Raw genomic sequence first — 25,140 nt, 5'->3', positions numbered from 1 at the left:
TCATATATATATATATATATATATATATATATATATTGTATTTTATAGTAAGGTATTTATATACTATAAAATACAATATATATATTGTATTTTTAGTATTATATATTGTAGAATTTATCTAGAAGTGTAAACGTTTTATATATATATATGTATACATATATATATATGTATATATATATGAATGAATAGATGTTAATGTAAATTATATATCCAATATATATATATATATATATATATATATATATATATATGTGTGTGTGTGTGTGTATCTTATGGTAACAATGCAAGTAACTTGCAATAATTCTATCAAAAAGTATTTATTGAAGACAAGTTTTCCGAACTTATGATTTATTTATTAAAAAAGCTACAACGAAATTCTATACATTTTTACTTTGTATTTTTATAGCGTTTTGTTTTTATCTTATATATTTTTTTAATTTGTCATTCCATTATTTCATCTAAGGTTTGTTTGAGAAAATATATCCGTTCTTTATAGGGTTTTGTTTTTATCTTATATATTTGTCAATTTGTCAATTCTATTATTTCATCTAAGATTTGTTTGAGAAAATATATTCGTTCACCTCTAATGCATCTGAATATAAAAGATTTGCAAAGTCGTTTAACGTGTTAATTCTTCAGTTGTTTTTAAATATCAGTAAAATAAATGTTTATTTTATTAATTATACATAATGGAAATAATTTGAGGACATAACAAAGAGTTTTTTAAGGTTGGTTTTCTCAACATTTTAATAAAATAACTTTTAACTGAGAGTATTATAAACGTCCACAAATCCCACATCAACATATGCATTGGTTATTGTTTTCATATATGGGCGGGTAAAACAACCCAAATAATCTTCGTCGTAGATAAGGTTGAAAAGGAGTCTTACTTAGCTCCTCTCTATCACATCGCAACAATATTACACTCCTATGACTGTTTTACAAGTTATTTGATAGAATATACATTGATGAATTTATAGTAATTGTACACCCATTCAAATACATTGATGAATTTATAGTAATTGTACACCCATTCAAATACATTGATGAATTTATAGTAATTGTACACCCATTCAAATTACATTGATGAATTTATAGTAATTGTACACCCATTCAAAGTACATTAATGAATTTATAGTAATTGTACACCCATTCAAAGTACATTAATGAATTTATAGTAATTGTACACCCATTCAAAGTACATTGATGAATTTATAGTAATTGTACACCCATTCAAAGTGCATTGATGAATTTATAGTAATTGTACACCCATTCAAAGTACATTAATGAATTTATAGTAATTGTACACCCATTCAAAGTATATACTTCCTAATAACCCTGCAAGAAAAGGATACTCCTATCCTTGCCGACGTCTCTATATGTTTTAAGCCTTTTACTCTAAGAGGTGTCTCCTTTGGACTGACAAGTTGCAATTCCCTACATGTTATCTGCTTATCAGACTAATGAAATGCATAGTTTAAATTTATGTGTACAGACGCCGGTCTGCTACTCGCTTAGTAATAGTACGTCTACTAAATAGTAGTCCTTCAACCATATGTAAATACGTTTTGTTTGGATTGAAATTAACAGAAACACTGCCTTGAATGTTTTATTTATAAATATATGTTCACGTCTAATTGATATGAACGTGAAATATTTAAATCAGATGCGTTTAACTTATAAACATGAATGTTAGTTCTGTAAAATTTGGTAAGATTAAATATTTAAAATTCTATGAAAGATTATAAAATTTATATCAATCTTATTATTTAAGTATTCAATACAACTAAGGCATGTAGATTGATGCTGTCATTTTCTTTCCTTGTGACACCTATATTTTCTATTTATATATTTCTCAATTTGTCAAATCCTATATTTCTATTTATATATTTCAAAATTTTTCAAATCCTATTATTCCAAACTAATGTTTTATAAAAGTAATATCCATCTTATCTCCAATTCAGCTTAACATAAAATTATTTGTAACTATAATCGTTTACCTTATTAGACTTTTAATGTTTTATTTTTAATGATCTCATTTTTATTATTTAAAGAATATAATTTTTATATATATTTCTTAGATGATTGTAACAATGTACTGTTATCTTAAAATATTTATTACCTTTTTCGTTTTATTATTTGGTTTTCAGAATCAATGTCAATTCAATTGATTAAAGTACAAGTATGTTAGGTTATTTTTATGAAAATCACTACATAAACAAACTAAAGATAGTTAAAGCAATGGCAGCTGATACCTTTTTATCTTAGTCTAGAAAAGATGTAAGAAAACAAGATAGCTTAGTACTGATAAGAAAGTGTTAGTTTCAAAACCTTGATCAACTGTTTAGTGATAATGTTATGCAGAACGTCTTCAAAACCTTGATCAACTGTTTAGTGATAATGTTATGCATAACGTCTTCAAAACGATCAACTGTTTAGTGATAATGTTATGCAGAACGTCTTCAAAACGATCAACTGTTTAGTGATAATGTTATGCAGAACGTCTTCAAAACGATCAACTGTTTAGTGCTAATGTTATGCAGAACGTCTTTAAAACGATCAACTGTTTAGTGATAATGTTATGCAGAACGTCTTCAAAACGATCAACTGTTTAGTGATAATGTTATGCAGAACGTCTTCAAAACGATCAACTGTTTAGTGCTAATGTTATGCAGAACGTCTTCAAAACATTGATCAACTGTTTAGTGCTAATGTTATGCAGAACGTCTCCAACACGATCAACTGTTTAGTGATAATGTCATGAAGAACGTCTTCAAAACGATCAACTGTTTAGTGATAATGTTATGCAGAACGTCTTCAAAACGATCAACTGTTTAGTGATAATGTTATGCATAACGTCTTCAAAACGATCAACTGTTTAGTGATAATGTTATGCAGAACGTCTTCAAAACGATCAACTGTTTAGTGATAATGTTATGCAGAACGTCTTCAAAACGATCAACTGTTTAGTGATAATGTTATGCAGAACGTCTTCAAAACGATCAACTGTTTAATGCTAATGTTATGCAGAACGTCTTCAAAACGATCAACTGTTTAGTGATAATGTTATGCAGAACGTCTTCAAAACGATCAACTGTTTAGTGATAATGTTATGCAGAACGTCTTCAAAACGATCAACTGTTTAGTGATAATGTAATGCAGAACGTCTTCAAAACGATCAACTGTTTAGTGATAATGTTATGCAGAACATCTTCAAAACGATCAACTGTTTAGTGATAATGTTATGCAGAGCGTCTTCAAAACGATCAACTGTTTAGTGATAATGTTATGCAGAACGTCTTCAAAACGATCAACTGTTTAGTGATAATGTTATGCAGAACGTCTTCAAAACGATCAACTGTTTAGTGCTAATGTTATGCATAATGTCTTCAAAACGATCAAGTGTTTAGTGCTAATGTTATGCATAACGTCTTCAAAACCTTCATCAACTGTTTAGTGCTAATGTTATGCATAACGTCTTCAAAACCATCAAGTGTTTAGTGATAATGTTATGCATAACGTCTTCAAAACCTTGATCAACTGTTTAGTGCTAATGTTATGCATAACGTCTTCAAAGCCTTGATCAACTGTTTAGTGCTAATGTTATGCATAACGTCTTCAAAACGATCAACTGTTTAGTGCTAATGTTATGCATAACGTCTTCAAAACGATCAACTGCTTAGTGCTAATGTTATGCATAACGTCTTCAAAACGATCAACTGTTTAGTGCTAATCTTATACATAACGTCTTCAAAACCTTGATCAACTGCTTAGTGCTAATGTTATGCAGAACGTCTTCAAAACGATCAACTATTTAGTGCTAATGTTATGCATAACGTCTCCAAAACCATCAACTGTTTAGTGCTAATGTTATGCATAACGTCTTCAAAACGATCAACTGTTTAGTGCTAATTTTATGCAGAACGTCTTCAAAACGATCAACTGTTTAGTGATAATGTTATGCATAACGTCTTCTAAACCTTGATCAACTGTTTAGTGCTAATGTTATGCATAACGTCTTCAAAACCATCAACTGTTTAGTGATAATGTTATGCATAACGTCTTCAAAACGATCAACTGTTTAGTGCTAATGTTATGGATTACGTCTTCAAAACCTTGATCAACTGCTTAGTGCTAATGTTATGCATAACGTCTTCAAAACGATCAACTGTTTAGTGATAATGTTATGCATAACGTCTCCAAAACCATCAACTGTTTAGTGCTAATGTTATACATAACGTCTTCAAAACATTGATCAACTGTTTAGTGCTAATGTTATGCATAACGTCTTCAAAGCATTGATCAACAGTTTAGTGCTTATGTTATGCATAACGTCTTCAAAACCTTGATCAACTGTTTAGTGCTTATGTTATGCATAACGTCTCCAAAACCATCAACTGCTTAGTGCTAATGTTATGCATAACGTCTTCAAAACGATCAACTGTTTAGTGCTAATGTTATGCATAACGTCTTCAAAACCTAGATAACCGCTCCAAATTTCAACATTATCAACTAATCTAGAGATTTATTTTTAACATAAATAATTTTTTATTCATAACCTAATATATTGATTTGAAATCAATATATCTTTTTTATTTTTTTATTCAATTCTCACCCCAAACAATGCACAGTACCACTTTGAAGCAGGGGGCTACTATTAGGGAATTAATTAGCGGGGTCATTATGAGGGGAGAAGAGTAGAAAGATGTTTGTTAACATTACACTTGAACTTCTGCATATCATTGCAGTTGGGAAAGCAGAATCCCGGAAGGGAGTTCTAAAGACCCGCAGTTCTGGGGAAGAAACTATTGGAGTAAAAGGCTTTCTTGCACCTAGGAATCTCTACTGTACAGGGATGAGACTTAGTAGCTTGTCGGGTTTGTCGGGGGTAGTTACGTCGGGGAGGTACAAGTGTTTGCAGTTCGTCAGAGCATTCACCATCAAAGTAGTTGTAGAACAGGCAGAGGGATGCAACATCTCGTCGATGGGACAGAGGTTAAAGCCTATATGACAGTTCAGGACCTATCAAGTTGCCGACTCTTTTTTGAACCCTGTCCAGGAGCGAGAGACAAGCAGCAGATGCACCAGCCCAGATGTGACAACAGTACTCCATACATGGGCGAATGGTTGCCTTATAGAGGTATAGGATACTGGCAGGCGTAAGTAGTTTTCTAACACGGTAGAGGGAGCCAACCTTCCTTGCAGCAGCCTTGGCAATGCTCTCAATGTATCTATTCCAGTTCATATTCCCTGTAAACGTTAGGCCGAGGAGTTTAAAAGAAGTACTTTCAGGCAATGTGTTCTTGGCCATTGCTATTGGTGGTAGAGAAGGTTTCTTGTAGTTATTGAAGGAAACAAGCTTAGTCTTAGCAGCATTGAATGTGACCAACCATTTTTGTCCCGATTCCACTACGGATTGGAGGTCGTCCTCTAGTGTTTCTGCCATTTCCTTGGATATGTGTTCATTTGTTTTCCCCTCATATCTGTTATAGAGAGTGGTGTCATCGGCAAATATACCCATCTCCGAAACAATATTATCAGGGAGGTCGTTTATGAATATCAGGAATAATAGAGGTCCAAGGATAGACCCCTGAGGTACTCCCGCATTTATGTCATATTGTTTGGATGTATGTCCGTCGAGGACAACTTTGATTTTTCTATTACTTAAGAAGGATTTAATTACATTATGAATTCTTCCAGTGATTCCATATGATCTAATTTTCCTTAGAAGACCATCGTGCCATACCCTGTCAAAAGCCTTAGATATATCAAGGGCCACCGCTCTACCCTCCCCTGTTTTATCCAATGAACGGTATATACGTTCAGAAACTACAGTTAAGATATCTGCTATTGAACGGGCTTGCCTGAATCCATATTGTTTGTCAGTCAGGAGTTTAGCAGTTGTTAGGTGCTGGACTAGGGCTTGATTAACTAAGGACTCAAATATTTTGGCGAAAAGCGGGAGGAGGCTAATGGGGCGATAATTTAGTGGGTCAGTTCTTTCACCAGAATTCTTGAAGACTGGTACCACAGAGGCGGTTTTCTAGCAGTCGGGAAAACAAGATTCGTTAAGGCATTTATTGTAAAGTTTGGACAGAACTGGAGCAACCTCGGCAGAGCATTTTTTTAATAGCACAGCCGGGATGAGATCTGGTCCACATGCTTTTGAGGTGTCTAGGTTTTTTATAATAGCATGTACCTGAGAAGGGGTGATTTTCAAATCGTCAAGTGTGGCGTCTGTTTGCAGAGGAAAATCAGGGAGTAAGTGGTGTACCGAGTTCAGTGTGGAGTTTGAGGCAAACCGACTGGCAAGCAGATTAGCCTTGTCAGTTGCCGTGCAAGCAACCTCATGATTGTTTGTTAGTGGGGGAATAATTGACTGTCCATTATTAACTACGCTGTTGTAGATTTTCCAAAAATCCCGGGTTCCTAATTTCTGTGCTTCGATGCGCTTTCTGGTGGTTTCAGAGTAATTTGTCTTAGCTGTGTCTATCACTCTCTTACAATTATTTCTAGCTTCTATAAACTTCTGTTTATTTGAGCTGGACTTATGTCGGTTGAATCTGCGGAACGCATGCTGCCTTTGACAAATGGCAGCTGCACAAGCAGAAGTAAACCATTGGGGAGAGTGGGGCTTGCTATAGTATTTCCGTGCGGGAACATGTGCTTCAATAGCAGTTTTGAACCATTCAGTTGTCTCATTTGCACACTGTTCCGCTGGAAGAGTAAAGGTATTTGGCCATGGGGCATCTCTGATGAGCTCCCTGATGGCTTCCCAGTCAGCCGTTTTGTAATACCTCGTTGTTTTGAGTAGTGGGTCTTCAGTTTAAGGGCGAGAATTTAGGTTGATTTCTACCATTATCACAGCGTGATCAGCATTCCCGAGTGGGCTGAGGGCATTTGTTGTACAGTCATTGGGAACCGTTGTCAGAAACAGATCTAGAAGTGAGGCATGTTGATCGTGCTGGTCTGGGAAACGTGTCGGAAATGTAACCAACTGAGATAGGGAATGAGATATAGAGAAGCTATGAGTTGCGCTACCAGCTACGTCTGTGTGATTTGAGAATCCTAGCCAGTTACTGTGGTGGACATCGAAGTCACCAAATACATGTATTTGTGCGCTAGTATCGAGGGAGAGTGCTATATCTATGCTGTCTGAGACTTTGTTTATACGGGTAGTCTTGGTTTGAGGGAGAGCGGTAGAGAAAATACAAGTAGCTAATATTGTGTTGTATATTTAGTCTGAAGCACATAAAGGCCTGACCCTCTGATTCTAGTTTTATTTCTCTAGTTAGGGGGAGGGTGTTTCGAATATAGATTCCAAGTCCATGCATATGTCTGTCCGAGTCCTTACGGTAGAGTGGGAGATAACCAGGCATGTTAAAGTGGTTAGAGGGAATGGAGCAGTGAAGGTTAGTTTTACTTAATGCTAAGATATCCGGGTGTTTACAAGGAGAAATGACTCAACATCATCTAAGTTAGTTCTAAGCCCGCGGATATTAGTAAATGCAAGCCTCAAGGGAGGAGGCAGGTTGGTTTTCTTTGAGTTTGGTCCTGGTTTAAACGTAACTTTTGCTTGAGCTGTCATTTCATTTTATTTTATTTAAATGTTTCAGTTAGGGTGGATGAGAGAGGGGGTGCTGGACAAGTAGTTGTGCATAATACCAGACATGCAATACAAGTAGACCATCAGCTGTCCTCACCCACAGGATTGTGGCCTCAGGAAAGCCCACCTGGGATGAGTGCAGGGTCCCTTTCCATGCACGACATGGCACTACAAACATCCCGATATTTTACAACTGTTGATGGAGCAGCCGCTCTAAGCGCTACCAAAGAGTTAGGGCCCCTGTACTATCAGTCGGAAACAGCAGCCAGGAACTGTCAATCCGGTACCCTCAATCCATTAGGCAAAGCCAGCCCAGTCCAACTGCACCGACATATATGGCACTGAAGCACCCCACTGTGTCCAGTTTAGGGGGATGGGATGTGGCGGGAGTTGGGAAAAGTGGCGTTCATTGCTCTAGTCAGGAAACAAGGTCAACCACTGGGTGATTGAGACGAGTCCCTGTGATAGTACCTCTACACCTGGCCAATAGGCAAAGAAGGAGTATGAAAGCCGGGCGATAGACAGAGTCTATCTCCTCCTTAAGCAGTTTAGGTTTGCCAACCGGTGATTTGTTTGAGTCACCAGCTCTAGGAAGGTTGTCATCCAGGACTGAAGAGGCCTCCCTCCCCTAGGTTTAGTTTCAGAGTTTTCAATCTCCTAGACGGATGACCTGGGAAGACCTACGGGTCCATCAGCTCCGAGGGGGTTCACCCCGCGCCTGGGTCCTAATCCAGGTATTTCTGCGACCCCGCATGGGTAGTTAATATTTATTGGTTTTTTATCAGGCTATGAATAAAAATTAGTTACGTTAAAAATAAATTTTAAAAAATCGATTTTTCCTCGTAGACAACTGCCCAGTTGAGGGTGAAGGAATTTATGTTTTTGGCTAATTTTTCGATGTTTGTCGCCCGAGCCATCAAACCTCACACTGATACCGATCTCGTGAAGACAGTCGTCTCGGACCAAAGTTTTAGGTAGACATACAAGCATACATTTAAACAGACAGGTCAGATTTATATAATAGATAACATTATTATTTAGAAAGCTATTATTAAATTTGTACATTCATCTAACAATTAAATAAATTAAAAAGTGCATTAAGTAGTCAACAAACAACCCCGAAAAACCGGACAAAAACAAAAAAAATCTATAGCAAATGATTGTTATTAAAGGCAACATAATAAACTCTTCTACCTACTTGGATGAGATTTTTTTGTTTTAACTTATTTTTAAGCGTTTGTTTAATTTCACAAAGCATAAAAATGGCTGATATAAAACAGTAATCTAGGATGTCACGATAATCGCTTAAAAATCGATACTTAAATAAAATACTGGTAGAAAACCACAAAATTAACACTTTTGAAAAGTTGTGTTATGTCCAACCATTTTTAAGGTATCTTTGGTTTATTAAATTATTAAGTGAAATTCCAAATAGTTAACAACTCAAAAAAAAAAAACGTAAGAAAGCAAAAAAAAAAATGATATGAGCCACCCATCTCTTCCCCATTCAACCCAAAATTGAAAACTACAAATGATTACAGGTATTATTGCCTGCTAACTGGTTATTAAATCGATGCTTATTTTATGTTAAATTTATATAGAAAAGTGATTCCACGTCCTAAAATCTTAAATGTTCATTATTATTTGTCGTGTCTTTGAACGATATTTATTTTAATTATTGAAACGTAATAGCCAAAATACTTAATTTTTTTTCATTTATTTTTTTTTAGAGAGTAAACAACGCGGGGTTACACTGTAAAAGATTTACAAATGTATTTTTCTACATTAAGATTCAATGAATAGTTGAGATGGTCAATAAATCTTTGATCATCTTATGTAAACTTTATAAGAGAAAGCGATCCCCATTCTAAAATTACTTTATTTATTTATTTATTGTTTTAGAGAGTGAACAACGCTGAGTTACATTGTAACGATTTACAAATATATTTTTATACATTAAGTTACTGATAATTAATGATGGTCAATAAATATTTGATCATTTTATGTAAACTTTATAAAAGAAAGTTATCCCCATTCTAAAAGTTTAAATATGGGATAAAACATACAAAATCAAACGAAATTCTCTAGCGACATAATAGGTAAGTGTAGACAGAAAAAAGATTTTTATGTTAAAGCAATTAGGTATGTGTGCACTTATGTTACCGCGCTGAAATAACAACCTTATTATTCAGAAAGTTATTCCTAACATGGAGAGAGGAAAGTGTTTGTAACTATTCTGTACTTCCACCTAATAATTTAATAAAATACGATCTGGTAAAATTCGAATTTAACTTAAAAATACGATTTTTAAAAATAGAACAGAAACATAAGTGGATAATCATTTAACAATTAAATACTAGAAAATTATTATTATTATTGGCAGGATTGCAGTTTACAGGGAAATGAAGGGACGCAACTCCTGCCAAACTAAAAAGGACGCAAACAGAATCACCGGGGGGCACCTGTTTCAATTTTTAAATTACAAATTTTAACCGAACCTACTACACGTGGAATAATATAACAAGTTTTAAGATTTCTTTTGAATAGTTCATTTCTTTCTAATTCCTTTGTTTTTTATTCGTTTTACTTCTAAATTATTTTCTTCTTTAATTTTTTGTTTTTACAATCTTTTATTATACTTTTATTCTTTACGTTTTTATTTTTTTACCAAAATGAGAACTACTATCGTTGACCACGTTATGTCTACGACTGAAGTGGAAGAGCAGAAGTGGACCTATGAGCATTTGTATAATTTGCTGCCACCAAATAACGAGGTACAGTTACAAACAGCGGCCTCATTGGGACTCATACCGAATAGGAGTTTCTGCAGCTCGTGTGAGAGAGATCGAATTCTCTATAAAAACGGAGCCAAAGGGGATGGTTTTGCGTGGAAGTGTCCTGTCTGTAAGAAGGGTGGTTTGCCAAGGATGGGTTCCTTTTTACAGAGAAGTCATCTGACAATAAAGCAGATATTAGTTATTTTGCTCAGTTGGAGCATGGAGATGCCGCAGATTAAAATTAAACAGGAAGCAAGTGTGAGTAACCATACAATCGTAGATTGGATGTCATTCATAAGAGAAGTCTGTGAACAGGACATGCTGGACCATCCCATCATGTTAGGTGGGAGAGACGAACATTCGACACCTAAAGAAGTGGAGGTGGATGAGTCATATTTTTTCCGATGAAAGTATAATAGGGGACGTGTGAGGAAGGGCGTTTGGCTTTTTGGCGCAGTGGAAAGAGGCTCGAATTTGTGCAATTTCGCAATAGTGGAAAATAGGGATCGAGATACCCTGTTTCCAATCATGAATTCATGGTGCCTGCCAGGAACAAGAATTATTTCTGACGGTTGGGCGGCTTACCAAGGACTTGATCGACTCGCTCAAGGAATTTATGAGCACGACACTGTCGTCCACGAAGACAACTTCGTTGATCCGTTGGACCATTCAGTGCACACACAGACTATTGAAGGACTATGGTCACACGCCAAAAAACATATACGAATGTTCGGGAATCGATAAAATATGTTCGGCTTGCATCTGATGGAATTTTTATGGCGAAAAAGAGAGAAGGGTGAATGTTTTCCACGAATCATCAGATGCATCCGCGAACAGTATTCGTTTTAAAAATTAACTGTTTAATAAAGTTCTATGTTCTTAAAATAATTCTATGTTCTTAAAATAATTCTTTCTTAAAATAATTCATAACTGTTTTTCGTTTTAAAAATTAACTGTTTAATAAAATTCTATGTTCTTCAAATAATTCTATGTTATTAAAATAATTCTTTCTTAAAATAATTTATAACTGTTTTATAAAGTTCTATGTTCTTCCTTTGTTAAAAAAATAACTTATTCAAACAGTTCATTTAAATTAACAAGAAAAAGAAAAATTGAAACAGGTGCCCCCCCGGTGATTCTGTTTGCGTCCTTTTTAGTTTGGCAGGAGTTGCGTCCCTTGATTTCCCTGTAAACTGCAATCCTGCCTTATTATTATTATTATTATTATTATTATTATTATTATTGTTATTGTTATTATTATTATTATTATTGTTATTATTTTCATTATTATTATCATTATCATTATTATTACTTATTTTGTGATCTGTTTCCTTCGAATTGAATTATTGTGTTTACGGAAACATGCAGTGTTTACCGATGTATTGGAAAATTTAAAATTGCGCCCACCTCTCTCTCTCTCTCCCTTTCACACGGTAAGTTTGAGAAAAGAAGTTTAAAATAAAAAAAAAACTAGACAAAATACTGCTTGAAACTCGCTCAATATATGTTACCGTGACATAGGTTGACACATATTGAATGTGTCATATTTGTGAGAAAATAAAAGTAAAAATAAAAAAAGGAGATTGCTTACTTGGTGGCGCCGGCCTCGAGGGCGGAATTCTAATCTGAGTGGTTGAGAGAACGAGTCTCTTATAGACTTGGAGGAGTAGGGGGAGGCACTATTCTTCTGTTATAAAAAGAATTGTGTCTCCGACTAGCACCAGTCCTGTTAACGACTTACTGGTGAACGGTTGGCACAAATTAGTTACTCGCTGCTCGCCGTACTACAAAACTTGTTACTCGACCCAGTAGGGGGGGTCGCATAGGGCATCCTTTGCAACCCCTCGGAGCTTACGCTATCACCGGGTAATCTACTTTACCCTCTAAATAGTTTTTTTTCCACATCTTGCAAAGGGTTTGCTGCTTACTCTTTCGTCGGTTAACTACTGTCATGAACGTCACGAAAGAGCAGCTCCTACGCAGAAGGGAGTCATTGACTCAGAAGATTCAGGGACGACTGAAGATGTGTCGTGATGGAGTTAGGCCATCGGCGTACTCATTCTTAAGGACGGAGATTCGACAATTCATTGTCGAGTTAGAGACTTGTATCACACAGCTGGAGTTAGGCTCCTTTGATGAGAGTACACCTGCCGAGATTGAGGGTGCTTGGCTGCCTCAACTAAAGGATTATTATGAAGACTTGGGCGATTTGGATCAAGCATACCGACAGCCAGAGCCCAGCCCTTACTCGGAATCTGCCTTTGAGTTCTCAAGGGCTTCTACAACTACCGGGAGAGGTTCTTCCTTCATTGTTAAACCCCCACGTATACAGATCACAGGGCCTACATTTAGCGGACAGGAAATGGAGTCCGACCGCATGAGTTTCAGAAACTTCTTGACTAGGTTTGAGAACTGCGTGATCGGCATGGCCAATGATGCCGAGAGGTTGAACTTCTTGAAGTGTTCACTATCAGACAGAGCCTTGAGGCTGGTAAATCACCTGAGTTGCACTGACACCAATTACCAGCAAGCCATGGCTATACTGAAGAGGGAGTATCTGGACCTGGATGAAATCATTGACCAAATATTCCAGGATATTCTGGACTATGTACCAAAGAAAAGTGGAGCCCTTTTTGAGCTGGGGGACTTCGTTACCAGGACGGCATCGCTGTTGGAAGAGCTGGGGAATTCCTTTTCGTGTGACTTTTCTGTGGACGATTCTGGCGGAGCCAGACTGATGGCTAAGATTCTGTTTAGGAAATTTCCTCTCGAACTGAAAGGCGAGATAATAGCGCTAACAAATAGACGGGTGCCACCTTTGTCCTCCATATTGAGGCTAACTGGAGAAGCGATAAAGAGATTGCAGATTAAGGGCGGTGTCTCCACTGCATTTACATCAACAGTAAGACAGAATACGTCTCAAAAGTTTGGTAGGGGGAACGCTATTACTCCTTCTTTTCATGTGGATGTGAATAATGCAACTTCAACCGGGTATTCCCGCACGTTGCCACCCATTCTCTCAGTTACATTCTCTTGTGGACCAAAGACAGTGTCAGTGAATTGCCTACTGGACACGGGTAGCGGGCGGACATATCTGGCGGCAGATGTACTGAGAACTTTGGGCCCAATCGAAACCCTTGGTGTCAATTGTCAGCTGAGATTGTCTACCTTTCTAGGTGAGTGTCAGCGTGGGTTCACAGAGGTAGTCCTGGGAGTTGACTTGGGTTCTGGAAGGACTGTGACATCTCCTGTCTTGGTAGCCGATGGTATGGACTTGTCGGTTCGAGTGGCCAACCTGGAATCTCTATTGCGTGTCTTTCAGGATGCAAAATATGATTTGGCCGGCCAGTTTGAGACCGGAAAGGAATTAATACCGATCAAGGGAATAATTGGGTTAGACCTGATTGAACACCTGGACTCATTAAAGCTGATCCCGTGTTTGAATGGATGGGCCTTTGCAACCCCGCCTGGATTGGTCCCGTTTGGAGCAGTGGACTCTTTTTTCTTGGAAGATAAACCCCTCTCTGAGGTTACTCACCTCTCGTTTAATTCGGTAATGGAACATACCCCCCGGGTCGATTCATCACATTTATGTTTTGTCCTTGAAACACAATCAACATACCTGGATCCCATGGCGGAGTGCTTTCCTGACAGTATGGTACAAAGAGGACTAGAACAAATGTTTACGTTGGAATCTCTGGGGCTTCCCAGTCAGGAGGACTTTTCTGATTACGATAAAGTTCAGATGAAGCGATTTGAGGAAACGATAGAGCTTCGGGATGGAAGCTATTATGTGGAGCTCCCCTGGCATCACGATAGATTAGCCAGAGTCCCCTCTAATCATGCAACTTCCTTGCATGTTTTAGACCGGGTAGCAGCAACCTTGACTAAAAGAAAAATATATGATGAATATTTGGAGGTGTTTCGTCAGCAACAGGAGGACGGTATAATTGAAGAGATTTTTGTCTCCCCTCAGGAGTTCGACAAATATGTGTGGATACCACATAGACCAGTTTTCAAGTCGGACCCTACGGCAACTACCAGGATAAGACCAGTGTTCAACTGTAGTTTGAAGACAGGAGATGGATTATCGCTGAACGAAGCAGCATATTCTGGCGTTAACTTAACAGGGGACATCTTAAAGTTGTTGCTGGCCTTTAGAGCCAACAATTATGTGCTACTAGCAGACATTCGCCGAGCCTTCCTAATGATTCGGCTTAAGCTGGAGGCGGATAGGAACCGGTTTTGCTTTTTTCTTAAACAAGGAAATTGTTTGCGCTGCTTCCGCTATACCACCTTGATATTCGGGTTTACTTCCAGCCCATTTGTGTTGGGGTGCATCTTAAAATTGCATGCGGCAAAATACCCTCAAGATGCTTGCCGCAGAATGATGGAGGACCGGTTTTATGTGGATAACCTTGTGGCATCCGTGGCAGACGCGAGTGAGCTTACTACATTGTATTCCCTTGTTAGAGAGCGTTTGCTGGAAGGGGGCTTTATTATCCAGTCATGCAACTCAAACAGTCAGGCGCTCCGCAATAGGATGAAGGAGGATGGTACTCTAAGTATCCATGAAGAGGAGTGGGAGAGAGTACTGGGCTACCGATACTCCCCACATTCGGAGGAGTTGTATGTCGCTCCGGTAAAGTGCAATCCTGACGTGACAACTAAGAGAGGTGTTCTTTCAGAGTCAGCTAAGGTCTTCGATCCGTTGTCCCTATGTCTCCCGGTTACTATCCGCAGTAGAGTGCTAATCAGGTCCATGTGGAAGAATGGTGCAGGTTGGGATGATCCACTCCAGCCAGCGATCTTGAGCGATTGGAGAGAGCTAGCCAGGGACCTTTCAGGGTTGAGTGATTTCCGTTTTTTGCGCAAGGCGCTTATGGCAGGGCTGCCTGGAGATATGTACCTGTTTTGCGACGCGTCCAAGGAAGCATATGGGTTTGCCGTATATATCGTACAAAATGGTCGGTCATCCTTATTATTTGCGAAAGCTAAGGTGGCACCTATGAAGGACAAGACTTTGCCTGTGTTGGAACTAATGGCCGTTTTCCTCGCCTTCAAGTGTCTCCCCACAATCTTGGACAATTGTGAAGGATTTGTTCCCGAGAATTTGTGTATAGCCACGGATGCACAGGTGGTCTTGTCCTGGATTTTATCTCAAAACATGGCTAGCAAAAATGTTTTTGCAAAAAATAGACTTAAAGACATTCTGCAGATGAAAGTGGAGTTGGAGTCTCGCTATGGCTTGAAGACTCTCTTCAGATATGTTGATAGTACACTCAACCCGGCGGATTTGTTAACAAGAGGATTAACATTGAGGAAGTTCCAATCCAGGATGGAATTTTGGTGTTCAGGCCCTTCCTGGCTATGCGAAGGAATATCTCAATGGCCAGGACAGGATATGCCCTGTTTGAGTGAGATATGCCAGCGAATGACCCGCAGTTCAGCAAATTGTTCTTTGATCCATGATCAAGAGTACACTTCGGCCATACCTTTTCAGAGGTTTTCCTCATTCTCTGGTTTACTGACTGTTACTGCCTTGGTGTTTAAGTTCCTAGCCATCCGATTTAATCGACAATGGGACTACAACTCTAAGGCAGCGATCTACCTTATGAAGACAGTGCAACGGCAAGAATTTCCCGTGGAAGTGGAGTACCTAAAGGAGCCGAGTGGTAAACCCATGCCAGTTAGGGTTCGTGCTCTGGATCTTTTTCTGGACCCTGACGGTTTGATTCGATCTCGGGGAAGAATCAACCAATCTTCCCACTTTGGTTATGAAGTTAAAAACCCCATTCTGATAGGGAAACATCATCCTGTTACCAGACTCATCATTTTAGATTGTCATGAAAGGTGTTGCCACCTTGGAACGGGGTCAACTCTAGCGGAGTTGAGGCGAAGCGGTTATTGGGTCCCGCAGGGTCGACAAGCTGTGAATAAGGTACTGGCTGTTTGTGCCAGATGTAAACATTATAATTCAACGCCAGTGACGCCGAATGCTGCTGCTGCCCTGCCGTCGCACCGTACCGATTTCAGAGTCCCCTATCAACACACTGGGATTGATTTTACTGGCCATCTTTGGGTGAGTGACGGGAAACGAGATACGAAAATGTACTTGCTCCTGTTCACTTGTTTGAATATCAGAGCAATACACATTGAAGTAGTTCCCAACATGAGCGTACCCTCTTTCTTCCAGGCACTGGTTCGATTTACTAACCGATATGGCGTTCCCGAAACCCTTTATAGTGACAACGCGAAAACGTTTATAGGAAGTGGAAAGATTTTCGATCGTCTCTCTCTTTTTACGGACTATCAAAGAAAATACGGTCCTTGTAAGTTAAAACTTAAAACCATTCCCTTGTTCTCTCCTTGGTATGGAGGAACATGGGAGCGATGTATCAAGACCATGAAGAATTGCCTATTTAAGATTCTTGGCAGGGGTAGATTGGATTACTTTACCCTTCTGACAGTGTTATCGGATATTCAGAGGTCTGTTAATAACCGGCCTCTTACTTACCAGGTGTCAGCCGACAAAAATGCTACTCCAATTACCCCTAATATGTTCCTTAAGCCCAATCAGAGCCCCGGGCTATTGATACGACTGGATAGAGAGGATAGAACAACCTTGTTGCCTCCCAGCAGGGAGAGGCTAATTCAAACCTTGGAACTTAGGGACCAATGTCTGACAGATTTCCACAAACTATGGTATGAGGAGTACCTGCTAGAGCTGGGAAGGAAGATTCCTGGTCGATCCCGACTCAGTACAAGAACCCGCCTCCAGAAGGATGATGTTGTGCTGATTAAGAGTCCTTTGAAACCCAGACCGTTTTGGGTCTTAGGAACTATTACTGAACTGATTCCAGGTCATGATGGTGTCGTTAGAGCAGCACGTGTACAAAAAGGGGAGGGCTTGGAGGAAGTACATTCCCTGAAACATCTGTACCCCTTAGAGCTTTCTAGGACTCCTGAAGGACCTCCTGTTGCGGAGGGAGGGGAGACGTTGGATTCACCCCCTAGTGTTGAAGAGCAGGTCTGGTTGTGTCCCCTGTGCAGCTCTCCGCAGCAGAATCAGAATATGATCGGGTGTGACTCGTGCGACGATTGGTACCATTTCCGATGTGTCGGTATCGACTCAGAACCTCCCAACAGGCAAAAGTGGTATTGCCCAGAATGTGCGCCCCTTAAAAAACGACGGGGTAGACCTAGCCTGCTGCCTGCTTGATTGATGTCTGGACTGATCGACTACTGCTATATTGTACTAACAGTTGTTTTTTGATTAAGTGTTTTGGTGGTCTGTCATTTTTATGTAACTTTTCTTTTTCTTTTCTCTCTTCTACCTTTTGTTTTTTTTTCTCGTTTTTGTCGGGAGTGTGTGAGAAAATAAAAGTAAAAATAAAAAAAGGAGATTGCTTACTTGGTGGCGCCGGCCTCGAGGGCGGAATTCTAATCTGAGTGGTTGAGAGAACGAGTCTCTTATAGACTTGGAGGAGTAGGGGGAGGCACTATTCTTCTGTTATAAAAAGAATTGTGTCTCCGACTAGCACCAGTCCTGTTAACGACTTACTGGTGAACGGTTGGCACAAATTAGTTACTCGCTGCTCGCCGTACTACAAAACTTGTTACTCGACCCAGTAGGGGGGGTCGCATAGGGCATCCTTTGCCACCCCTCGGAGCTTACGCTATCACCGGGTAATCTACTTTACCCTCTAAATAGTTTTTTTTCCACATCTTGAATCGGTGGGTTTTAACAGTATTTTGTATATTTTTTAATTTTTTTAAACTCCTTTTCTCAAATTTTCCGTGTGAAAGAGAGAGTCGGGAACCATTTTAAATTTTACAAGACATCGGTAAACACTATGCTTTCCGAGCTGAATAACATGTTAAATTAAATAAAAACACTAGGTAGAAAAGTAACTTATCTTGCCTTTGATAACATTTATTCGTTATATATTTGTTTTTTGACATTTTTTTCGAATCTATGCGTACAGCGTACAGTAATGCAAATAAAAAACCAAAAAAACAAAAAACACTTATCTTTTATCCCAGGAATTAAAGCAAATAAACTGGAAAATCACACTTTATATTCACGTTTCTTATAAATCATATAGAATCAATATTTTTATTGCATTGCACAAAAAAAAATGAAATGAATAAACATAATTTAATATTTAAGGTTATAAAAAAATCGGATTAGAAATGTAAACAAAAATATTTAAAAACTTACCTTTCATTCCAGTTTCAATACGAAAAAAAATCGGGTTGAATTCTTTGTTCTTTTGTGTTCAAAACAGAAAATTTGTTAGAATTTCTTTAATAAATTGATACAACTTTTGTTTTGTGTGTCAAATTCATTAATAAATAAAATATATGAAAATATAAAAGAATCAAAATTAAAAGATGAAAAACACGATTTAAACGTGAAATTATTTAAATAGAAAATCAACTGCTAAAGAACAAAGAACTTAAGGTCATCGTAATAACACGGTGAAATCATTATTTCGTTCCTCGTGTAAAAATGTCTGTTTATTATTAAAACGTATCGAATTGTTTTCCTATCAAGTTCAGATTATATTTGTCAATGTTTAAAGCTTGTTTTCGATATCTTTTGTAAATTTCTATTTTGTATGTCTAATTCATTAAAAATTAAAATACATGAAAACAAAAATCAGATTAATTAAAAAAACAAAACAAAAAAAAACTGAACATTTCATTATTATTCTAATTAGTCAAACTACCGTTAACATCCAAAATGAGAATAGTAGTCTAAATAATTCAATATATAATATAATATAATATAATATAATATAATATAATATAATCCTTATAATAAAAACAACAACAAAAAACGCGAAGTTAGTATAATTACAAGAAATTACAAGAAAGTAAACTATAATCATTACATTATGAAACTTGAAACTGATTCGGTTGAACTTACGATTTCCGCTCAACAAATTTCATAGTAACATTTATTGAGTAGTTTCCTACCAATATTTTGTTTTATTTCTTATTTTGAAGCGATTATCGAGTCTTCAAAGACATTGCGGTAAGCTTTTCTTGTTCTCCAACAGCGTTCAACATTACATGTTTTTCGCCTTCGGGACAAGCTCACAGTGTAGTATCTGTTCTTCAGTTGCTGCATTTCAATTTCTTGTTCTCTCTCAGTGGAGGAGAAATCCTTCACGACTGAGACAAGTTTTATTTTTGTTCCTTTTCTCCACGTTAAAAACAACCTTGGTGTCTAACTCTGTCCCATGGGGAGACATTGTAAATATGAACATTATACATTAACTAAAAACACTGCAAACGTATCCATTTACTAGCAAAGATATCCGCGCTTCTTCTTCGCATGGGACTTTGCTGCGCACTCGCCCTTCCCCCGCCGACCTCCCCCCAATGTAAACAAAATGTTTGTTTTTTTGGTGGGGGTGAACGATAGCTTTTGTAAATTTCTATTTTGTATGTCTAATTCATTAAAATTAAAATATACGCCAATTATGTGAACACAAATTTCGTCTCGCAATTTCATTAGTTTCGTACGATGAAAATTTTATTAAAATTATTACTGGTTTATTTTGCTCTTCTTTTAAATGGTACAAAAGTTATATTGATAATATTAAATCAAAATAAAGTTACATCGTTTTACATATAGGGGGGGGGTAATTCTGTGGTGACTTTAGGTAGTGCCTAGTGATATCATATATGGCAAAAAAAATTATATTTTATATTAAATAAATTATGAAGAAAATCTGTTTCGCAGGCAATTAAATACACTTGCTATGGTATAATTACAATAAATCCTGGTCAATTTTATAAACAAAAAAGAAGCAAATAATGTATGGGATGATGGATTTTGACACATGGAAAATTGGACTTGTGTCTGACTAACTCTGTCCTTGTGGGTATGCAAGTAAATGAGGACATTAGTTTTAATTATTTATCTCTAACCCCATACCCCTCTTCTCCCGGGCATCGGCGTTGAAAATAAGGGGAAATTATGTATTCTGGAGCAGAAGTTCTTCAAACAAAAAAAATAACTTATGAATTATATCGGCGTACTTATAGTTTAAATGAGCAAAGAAAACAACGGTATATATGAATAATCAGAGGGAGAAAGAGGAAGGATAAAGAATGAAAAAAAGATATATTAGGTAAATGAGGGAGAGAGAAAGGAGAAATTAAAGAAGGGGTGAACGCGAATGTGATGGAGCAATAGCGTAAATATGAATAATCACCCTTGAAAATTCCTTTAAAATTACCAATTAATTAGGTTTTCTGCGGGATAAAAACGAAAATGACGTTTGAAATTACGGCAAATGAGTAGTTTCCAAGATATGAAGAAATGTTAGTTTTTAAAAAGTGGGGGATCACTTTTCTATAATAATGTAACGTAAAATGAGCACCCTCTTTGTGATTACCACATGATGAGAGGTGGATGACAAAGGAAGAAATAAACAGATGCGGAGGAAAAAATCGAACAAAAAAAACGAGGGGTTGAGAAATGGGTGGAATGGAGAATAGTTGTAAGAGAATTAGAATAAATGAGGGATTTGGGAGTGAGTGGAAGGAAGAGTAGTCTCGAGGAAGAGAGAATGAGATTAGGAGAGAGGCAGAATTAGAAAAGTGAGAGGGGGAAAGAGAGAGGGATAAAGATAGAATGAAAAAAGATATATTAGGTAAATGAGAGAGAGATAGAGAGAGAGATAGATAGAGAGAGAGAGAGAGAAAGAGAGAGAGAAAGAAAGGAGAAATAGAAGAAGGGGTGAAGCAACAGAGGAAGACAGAGATTTCGAAAAAAAAAGTAAGTAACAGATCAAGCGCGGTAGAGAGTAAGGATATATATATATATATATATATATATATATATATATATATATATATATATATATATATATATATATATTATTATTATTATTATTATTATTATTATTATTATTATTATTATCATCATTGATAGAATTGTTTAAACAAAACCCAGATGTGTCAACCAAAGAGTGTTCAATGTTTAGACAGAGCAATATGAGTATGACATATATATATATATATATATATATATATATATTATATATATATATATATATATATATATATATATATATATATATACAGAGAGAGAGAGAGAGAGAGAGGAGTAGTAGGAAAAGATATATTGAGAAAAATAGGGGAAAATCTTTTAGGTGAAATTATCTATACCAGCATGAATAACATCTAATGTCATTTTATCTCCGCATTTGTTCAATTTTATTTTAAGAACTTTAATATTTTTACAAGAAGTAAAGAAGGATTCACTCTCCATGATTGACCACAAAGAATAATCAAGAACGTTAAGATCACGTGATGAGGTCATTCTTGTTTGCTGATCCAGGACTAAAGTTGTCTGTGTTACTTAAGCGGTTTCGCACCATCTTGCAATCAGCAAATACAGAATTATACAATCGGGTCAATTCACTTTTAAAAATGTCCTCAATGTAACGTTCTTTGTTAAGAACAAGAAAAAATAGTCTATTGGCATTTTAAAAAAATTGATGGAGATTTCCCTCTTTCAGAAATGGCTGCTCAGACCATCACTGATGATGATTTCTTCATTTTGAAAATCTTTCCGGCATTATCAGGTATTCTCACAAGGACATTTTCATTTTGATGCTTGTTGGATGTTGAAGTGAGAATAACTTTTCATCTGTGAAGATGATATTATTGAGCGTGCCTTGTCTGATAATAAGGTTTAACAAGAGTCGATTTCTGATGAGTTTCTTTGCAATTGTGGCTGCAGAGAGAACTGTCGCTTTTGGAGCTTATAAGATGACATTAAAAGGTCACTTTGACATATCCTTCACATCGTCCTTGGTGATGTTTGTGCTTTGTTCGCCATTTGTCACATGCATCTTTTTGGATTTCGTCTGATTTTGCCCTAACATTTTTGATAAGTTTAGGTGTTCTTAAGGTGTGGGGACGTTGTTTATCTTTGATCAATGAAGTTTACAGGTAATTAGTAATCGTCCTTTTTATAAACATTTTGTTGATTTTGAGTTTTGTTTCCCCCAACTTGAATATTTCTTGTGCCGTACGTCATTCTCGTGTTGCTCCATGGTTAATCTTCTCTCCAATTCAACATTGTTTAAAAATTAACATCTTTTGTTTCTAAAAAATAAGAAATCATACATTACATTATCATATAAAGACAATTAAATAGTAAATTTATTTTAATATTATCATAATAAATAGTTCAGAAATTTTGTAACAGGGCTTATGTCCACACTGTATATCGAAAGAAGACACTTTCAGTAGCTGTAGGCGACAGCTAGACGAATTCCTCACGATTAAACGTTGATTACATTTACATGCAAATTAGATACAATCAGAACGTTGGAATTGAAGTGGATTATAAACTGGTCGAGAGAAATTGCCTATTTCTTGCTATTACAGAGATTAAGCGGAGGGAGTACAGACCTACGAGTGAGAGGTACTTGGAAAAAGTAGGGAAGGATTTCTGATTTTGATTGTATTATCGAGGTGAGCGCGAACGCAGACCCCACACTTAGAAATAGCATGTCCGAGTCATCCACATTTGGGACGATCGCAAAGGTCAACCCAACCGCAGTGCAATGGATGGGCCTCGCTCTGGGGGAACGACCTTAATGATCACCGTTACCCCTGCGTAAGGTAAGTATGATATTTAGCCCCTCGTCCCCGGCCTTGGCATTATCTACTGCCAAGGCCTCATTTGGGGTACGAAGACGCTTAGGCACAAAGGCCAGTAAGGGGAAGTGGGGAAAAAAGGGGTCTTTTCTAGTCCTTAGCTAGACTTGCGTAAGATAGCAAGTACTTTATTATAAAACCTATACTAGAGTTTCTATCACGCACTGTTTCGCCTAACATTCTTACCCGGACCTACTTAAAATAACAGCTCCCCAGCTTACGGGATGGCAGGCGACATTCACACTGTGATAAAGGAAAAAAGAACATATAAAATTATATACAAGAAATAAAAAGGGAAAAATATGTACAAACTAAAGGTTTTTTTTTTTTTGTTTTTTTTTTTTTATTAATTAAATGGGGGTGAGATGATGGGGAGGGGGGCAAACTAGAATACACCCAAAAAGAAAGAAAAATAAAATAAATTAACAAAATGCCTATGGGGGCGGGTTAGTAAGGGGACCCTCCCTACCTAACAGCTGGTCTGTCATATGAAACGCCTACTGTCTTCCGGTCCTCTTCCCCCGGGGGGAAAGGGTGAAAGCAAGCAGGTCTTTCCCTAGAGGGGAGTGGAGGAACTAGGGACATGTATGGAAAATAAATTAGGGTCGGGGATAATAGGGATGGATGGCGTCTTCCAAGATAATGTACGTAATGGGCAAAATAGGCCTGGGACAAAATAAAACAAGTGGACTTTTGGGCATCTTTGGAAGCTCTCCTAGTGCCAATCTATCAAAAAATAAAAAGCTATGGGAACAGGATCCTCACGCATACTACCCTAATCTAGGCCCTATAAAAAGCACAAGCTATCCACTCTTGGTGGTTACTACCTATCTAGCCTTAAAACTACCCAATATTATAAGGTAAACCTTATATTACTTGTCTTGATTGGACTGGGTTCCGAGAAAAAAGAAACCTCAGCACCCTAGGACCAATACCACTAGGGTGGAAACACGAACTTAAATCTAGCGCCTCGTCGGATGCACAAACTAGTGTTGTGCACCCATCTCCTATCAAAGTCGATGTGGGGCAATCTTTTCCAATCACATCTGATTTTCGTTTTAAGTTGATGCTTAAAACGAACAACCAGATCGTGATCAGAAACGGATTGCCCCCTATAGACAATGTCCAGACGTGAAACCCACGTCACTAACCTAGCCACCGCTAGGATCGCTAGAAACCCCAACCGTTTCTCCCTGTCAAACGGCGGATCCACATTATCGACTACGTATGCTAAATCAAGTGGCACCGACGGCTCGGGGTCGATGCGAGCCGTTACCCCTTCGACATACTCCCAGAGACTCCGAACCCCGCTGCAAAGAAAGAACGCGTGTTCTCTCGTCTCCTCCTCCTCTTCATCATTGCAGCGTGGGCACGGGGGATAGTAATAATCCCTATCATGATCGTCCCTGGCTAGTTTGCCGAAGAGTGGCAGCGCGTCTCGGACTAGCCTCCACGTAAGCGAAAATTCAGCGTTATTGATATAGCTACTGGCAGGCGCCCAACTCCACAGCGAGAGAACTTCCCCCCTCGACAGATGTAGTCGCTCCACCAGCGGGTCTTTTGCAGTCCCCTCCACTACATCCCTATATAGCAACCACCTAGGCCGTGCAAGGTCACTGGACCCCGGCAATGCCCTAAGGGCGGCTCGGCATTCGGTCAGGAAACACCTTTCCCCCGCCGGTCTTCTGCGACCTTCAGCGGCAGGGTTGGATATGAGCCGTGGGAAAGCTTGCTCCACGACTGGTACCCAGGGCGTTTCCTCCATCAGTGTCCGACTCAGGAATGCCAATCTTTCTGCGTGCTTGTGACTTAGCAGATCAGGCATCCCCAAGCCTCCCTCGCTAAGCTTCTGTGTACAGACCTGTCTACGGACATACGGCTTTCCTTCTACCCAAAGAAGTTTGAATAGGAGATGCTCTAAAGCCTTACAGCGGTCCGCAGGCAGGGGAAGAACAGATAGACGGTAAAGGATCAGCGGAAACACGTATGTAGCACATGCCTCCGCACGACCCTTCAAGGACAATTTCCTCCGAATCCAAGTCCCTACTGACGACTCGACCTTAG

At 38.0% G+C, this 25,140-nt stretch overlaps 1 non-coding gene across 1 annotated transcript; it reads right to left on the bottom strand.

Annotated features, from left to right (window-relative positions):
* Positions 1 to 22,885: 22,885 nt before the first annotated feature.
* On the bottom strand, positions 22,886 to 23,048 carry LOC145271589 (U1 spliceosomal RNA). The gene has a single exon (XR_013865997.1). It is a non-coding gene; the product is annotated as a U1 spliceosomal RNA (small nuclear RNA).
* Positions 23,049 to 25,140: the final 2,092 nt, after the last annotated feature.

The sequence above is a fragment of the Euprymna scolopes genome, chromosome 46 (genome assembly GCF_053919585.1).
Source record: "Euprymna scolopes isolate OS-2025 chromosome 46, ASM5391958v1, whole genome shotgun sequence".
Lineage (NCBI taxonomy): Eukaryota > Metazoa > Mollusca > Cephalopoda > Sepiida > Sepiolidae > Euprymna > Euprymna scolopes.
The sequence above is the reverse complement of the archived record's forward strand: the minus strand, read 5'-3'. Positions and strand labels throughout refer to the sequence as shown.